The 6,066-nt window shown below is 41.9% G+C and overlaps 1 pseudogene; it reads right to left on the bottom strand.

Moving 5' to 3' along the window:
- Positions 1-2,295: 2,295 nt before the first annotated feature.
- On the bottom strand, positions 2,296-3,254 carry LOC116867932 (annotated as a pseudogene).
- Between the last annotated feature and the right edge of the window lie 2,812 nt (positions 3,255-6,066).

Below are 6,066 nucleotides of genomic sequence, written 5' to 3'. Positions count from 1 at the left end.
TGCTAGTACTTCTTGTTGATAAAATATTTATAAGGCAATATTTTCAATGTTATACAATTGAGATGGTAAACACATTTATATGAAATTTAATGAGGCCAAGTGGGAATGTAGTTAAATATCTTCTTAGAAATCTTGGCAAGTTAAAATGGAGATTAAGATTCTAAGTCATTTTAAAACAGGATTCAATAATTTGTTATCTTTCAACCCTTTCGTAATTGTAGCGGGGAGTCATACAAAAAGTATAAATATTAAGATTCCTTCTGCTGTTATCTGTTTGGCTTGTCAGTGTCTCTAGAGCTTCTTTTTCCTTTGTTCAGACCACACACTTGGCTAAATGTTATCATTTGCATTTTGATAATACACTGGGTTTGTTAGTGGCAGAAAAATCTTTATAAATAAATTAGAAGAAATTTTAAGATGTTTCATTTCTGTATGTAAACATCTATTGGCACAAAGAGCCCCATGTCGTCAACAGAACTTTCATACTACAGTAGTTTTGGAATATGCAGTAAGGAAGTGATGGTAATTGCACAGACAGTCCAAGGAGTCTTGGTCTAAGAAGACAATCCTCCATGGGCTGATGCCCTTCTAAGCAAATTCTATTAAGAACGGAGGTTTATTTTTTTTATTTTTTTATTTCCAGATCATCCTCTACATTATAAGTGAAACCCATACCTTAAATATAAAATTGGCTGGTACAAGTTATTTTAAAAAGTTCACTTTGATTTTTGAAGCAAGATTGTATAATAGAGTTTTAGTCCTGCATTTAATTAACTAATTAAAAAGATTTTATTCATTTATTTATTTTAGATGGAGGGTGCTGGGGACAGAATGCACATGTGAGCCAGTGGGGGAGAGGAAGAGAGAATCCTGAGCAGACTCCGCACTGAGCATGGAGCCGCATGTGGCGCTCAGTCACATGACCCTCACATGACCCCTAGATCATGACCCTAGCCAAAATCAAGAGTCAGATGTCCAACTTACTGAGCCACCCAGGCACTCCAGTCCTGCATTTTATGAGTTCCACCTACTTCCCACCTCTTAAGAAACTTCAGCTTCTGTCTGCCTGACCATTCCCAACGTGCTTAGGGGAGCTGGTTTCCCTGAGTGTGCCTAGGGTGCTCCGTGTTTGCCTGGCCATCCTCATAAGTCCCACAAAATCAGGTGCCTTATGGCAAAAGAAGCTTGATGTTTTCTCTCTGAGCAGCATTGGACAGTAGAATGCATACCTGACCAGTGCTGCTGTGTAGCATCTCTTGGGTCCTGCTGATGGAAGGACTTCCTTTTGGCTGGACTGATGATAAAAAACTCAGTATCCTGAGGACCCGAGGCTGCCACACTACACCTCCTTCCCCATTCTGACTTCTCAACCATCATTATGTACTGCCTAAAGTGTTGAGAAAGATTTATCTTCCCTCTTTGGCTGGAGGCACTCCCTTCCATTCCCATTGGATTTGAGAAGTTGGAAATAGGCATCAAACCCCACTTGTCCTTTTATTGTGTTGTGTAAGTCTGTTTTCCTGTGTAAAGGTAAAAAAGAACCTGTTCTTGGTCTTACCTGGGACCTAGAAAATTCATCTTAAATCAGGCTCATTCCTTCTGCCTGATATGGTCATTGTGATCTCATTCCATTCATTATCTTATTTCTCAGTCCTCTTCTTGATGGGTCAGTTCTCTTCCTTCTGATTTCTGTGGGTACATGACATCAGAAGTTACACAAATGATTACAAAGTAGGTGGGAAAAAGCAAAGCTCTCTTTCTTTAATAGAACTTCCTTTTTAAGCCATTATTCTCACTTGGCAGTGGAAAATGATCTTGTCACCTTTATGTATTCTAGTCAACTGCATTATAAATGTTTCTTTTGTGTAAATGTTCAGTCAGATTTGCATATTATTATCTTAGCTGTTCCGAGCTCTGTCTCCCGGTCTTCTCTTTTCCCTACTATTGGTCCTGCTTCTGTTTCACTGGGCTCAAGGTTCTGTTAGCTGGCAGTGGTAAGAAGAGAGGGAGTTTGCTTATGTGGAGAGCATATGGTGTGGCAGCATACAGGCTGGTCCCCTCCCTTAGTCTCATTTCTTGCCCAGGTGCCAATGCAGTCCAGCTGTTGATGTCTGTAGTTGAATTTCTAGACATGGAGGATGCCCAGTGTTGGCTCTTCTCTTTGTCATGGTAGATGATCTTCTGTGTCCAATTGGTACCCTTTATAGCATAATGCAGGGGATCCTGTAGAGGCAGCATTACCTCCCCTCCCCTCTTTTTAAGTTTTTGCTAGTGTGGTTCTCTTCATCCTTTTTTTTTTTTTTTAAGAGAAGTATAACTTTATTTTCTTGTTTCACAAATAAAGTTGGCTGAATTGGTTGCTTTTTGGCGATTAGTCAAGGAGACCAAATCCCATATCCTTGTCCAACTCCTCCAACTCTTCCCTTGCTTCAACCTTGGCTGGGGCTGCAGCAGGAGCAGGTGCAGCAGTGGTGGTCGTGGCCACACAGGTGCATCAGCCACAAAGGCAGAAGGATCAGCTGAGAAGGCCTGAACCTTTGCAGTGAGTGGGAAGGGGTCATCGGCCTCTGCAGACAAAGCCAGGACCCACTTGTATCCATTAATGATAGAAAGGGGCACAGATGCAACAGCTGGGTAGCCTGTCTGCAGACATACACTGACAACATAGTGGACACCTTCCAGGAAGTTAGAATGCAGTTTCCTCAGTTTTGTCAGGCACTTCAGGGTGTTTGCCATTGTCAAACACGAGCTGGATGAGCAGCTCACAGGAGAAGGGGGAGATGTTCAGCAGTGTGGTTTGCGGGCTCCCACTTTGTCTCCAGTCTTAATCAGCTGCATATCAGTCAGGCATTCACTGGTGCCCCTGAAGACTTTCGTGGTGATGCCTAGAGCCTGGAAGATGCAAGACTTCTTGGGCCCCAGACCAGTGTTCTGGGCTGGCATGGTGACTTCACATAGGGCTATGGCACCAGCTGGCACCTTGCTGGCCGGCAGCATGTCCCTGATCTCGGTGTGGTCCTCCTTGGTGGGCACAAAGCGCATATTCCCCCGGATGTGAGGCAACAGTTTCTCCAGAGCTGGTTGTTCTCTAGATGTCCTTGGAGGGGGCTTGTGCATCACAGTGTTCTTGCCCATCAGCACAACAGCCTTCCCCAGAGGGACATGAGAATATGCCGCATCTGCTTGGAACCTACATTGTGTGCTTCCACAGTGAAGCCTTTTGGATAATCACCCAAAAGTTGGATGATCTTAAGGAATTAGTGGACTTTCATCCTGCCTTGTCTTCCCTGAGCATCAAGGTGGTGTGTCGGGAGTTTGTCACGTAGGGATGAAAGACAATGTTATTCTCACAAGGGTGCCTGGGGAGACCTCCTCATTCTTTTGGCTGGCCTCTTTTGGGGCTGAATCGTTTTACCAGATACTTTCAAGTGCCTATTCTAAGTTCACAAAAGTTCACAAAAGACCTGGAAAATCCCCACTCCCTCAGAATTCCTGTTTAGGAAACCAGAGGTGATGGTTACTTGTTCCTTCTCCTCTCTGCTGACCCTTTTCCCAGGCCTGCCTGGCATCCTGCTAGGCCTGCTACTTACCACAGAAGTGGTTGGCAATCCCTTCTATCCAAAATCACCCTCACACTTCTGGGGAAATGCTCTTAGGCACCCACCCTCCCCTTGGGAGTACCGTAGAAAGTGAGGTATGGGGTGTCCCAAATATGTGTTGTTGTTTTTTTTTTTAAGTATGATTTTCCAACTTGTGTATTTTGTCCTCTGGAAGAGAAGGATAGGAACATAGAATAAATCTTCATGTCCTCTCCTGTTTTTATCTTACAACTAGCTAGATATGCGCGGAACAGTTTGTATTCGGAGTCTGTTTGAGTGTGCATGAGTGTGTGTGTGTGTGTGTGTGTGTGTGTGTGTGTGAGATGGGTGTTGTTCTGAAAGTAGAGAGTTGTTAAGGGGAGGAGGGAAGCTGAAATCATCACTCTGTGTTTCAAGTTGCAGGCTGATAGGGATGACCCATTAGGGAAAAAAGACTTGATATATGGAGAAGTGAGAGCATTGCTGGAATGATGAAGAGGGGATGGTAGCTTGTGCTCTGTCTGCCTACCTGCACCTTTTGTCTTTTGCTTTTCAGTTGAAAGTTTCCTGTCTTGTTCACTCTTGCCTGATTATTGCTTTGGGTGTTCTGAATAATGTAGCAGAGTCCTTAATTAAGGATCAGAGAAGATATCAAAACTTTTGAGAGGTCCATATTTTGGACTTCCTAGATTTTTCCCAACAGCTTTGTGTTGTGAGTTTAAAGTAGCAATATTCAACCAGGAGAAAGCAATAAAAGCTTACAGATAATCATGGTTAGGTTTGTAGATTGATTGTTTTCCTGAACAAAAATGTAAACTTCTCCCATAATGGTAATTGTTAGTGCTGCAGTTGGGGAAAACAGTTGGGGCATGGACTCAGGATAAGTATAGAGGACCAGAGGGTCCACATCAGAACAAGTTAGAGAGTGTCTTACTGAAAATTATATTGTTTTTAAGTCCAGTGAGTTGTTGTAACATCACATTGAAGGATATTCTCACAACTCCCTTATACAGCAATCTTTCCTGTCTGGGATGAACTTGCGCATCTGTCCTTTGCTTTCCAAGAATGAAAATTATGCTCGTTTTACAACTGCATAAAGCTTAGCATAATTGTGCAGGTAACTGCTTTAAAAGACTGTTCTACAAAAATGATATCATTCTAAGCTCAGAAAGAAAGGGGCAGGGAATCTCCTTAGGCTTCAACTGCTGAGTACCCAGAGACCTTAATAGACTATTTAGACATATCAAGAGTCAGAAGTGGGTTTCTTTTAGTGGAGGGATATGACAGACCAACAGGGCTGACATCAGAATGTTAGGAAGACACATATGGGAACATCTAGTAAAGAAAATGGTAATGTTAGGAGATCTAGCAAGAGGCAAGATGTCCCAAGTGGAATGAAAGAGAAGGTAGGCAGGAAGCTGTGGTGGGGCTGGAAGTTGAAAACCAGAGGGGAAGGTGGAATAGAGGTAGAGAGTAATACCAGAAAGGGGCCAGGTGTCCAGTGAGAAAGGCAAGCTGGACAGGTCTCACAGGTGGAAACAAAATGTTGGCTAGAATCCTGTAGAGAGGTTACAACTTAAGTGGTCAGTATCCAGGCAAGAAATTCACTAACGCTTGTGGGGCATGAGAAGCAACAAATAACATGAGCTCAAAATAGAATTCCAAGCTCAAAGCATTTTAAGACAGAGACCAGATACAGGTCTTGATGTGATGGAGATAAATAGGTTAATGTGGCTAAAGTGAATAATGTGGTCAAGTTATTCTAACACTCGGCTTTCTAGAATACTTCACACACCACACACACGCACACACACACACACATACGTGCACACATGGAGGACTGAAAAATTAAAGAGCAGAATGTTCACAAAATCTCTTAGAAGGAAAATAAGAGTGATTTCATTTTCTTGTTGCTTCTGTATGCTTTCTAAATTGTCTTCAATGAATGTGTTATTTAAAAAAATAATAATATAAAAATTAAAAAAAATTGACCCAAATGAATTGCAGTGTATTTGCAGAGAGTTTGAGAATTCGGTATTTTGTTCAGTGATTGGTGATTGATCAGCCTAGAAGGGGCACAGAGGTAAAACTAAATTATTGCAGGGCACAATAAATTCTCTTGGAATTGTGTAAATTTCCATATTCAGTCTGCTTGCCTTTTATTATTTGCGGAAATTTCTTAACAGACTTGTAGAACAACCACTTTTTTCTGAAACAGTCATTTAGGTTGGGTCTATCTGGGACAAGATGAAATAAGAGTTGGAAATTATTGAACTGAGGTGATTAATTGGAAGGATTCAAACTGAATAAATTAAGATTGGACCCCAATCCCTGTACTCAGCTGGATACTTTTTATTGGCCAATGGAGCCCATAATGGGATAATGGAATAGGAGAATGTTGGGCTTTGTTTTTTAGCTCATTTTGCAAATGAGAAAAGCCTTAGGCAAAATTCCTTTTGTTCTTAATGCCAAAATATTTCACCATTAA

Source organism: Lontra canadensis, unplaced genomic scaffold (assembly GCF_010015895.1).
Source record: "Lontra canadensis isolate GAN:19392208 unplaced genomic scaffold, GSC_riverotter_1.0 scaffold13, whole genome shotgun sequence".
Taxonomy (NCBI): domain Eukaryota; kingdom Metazoa; phylum Chordata; class Mammalia; order Carnivora; family Mustelidae; genus Lontra; species Lontra canadensis.
The sequence above is the reverse complement of the archived record's forward strand: the minus strand, read 5'-3'. Positions and strand labels throughout refer to the sequence as shown.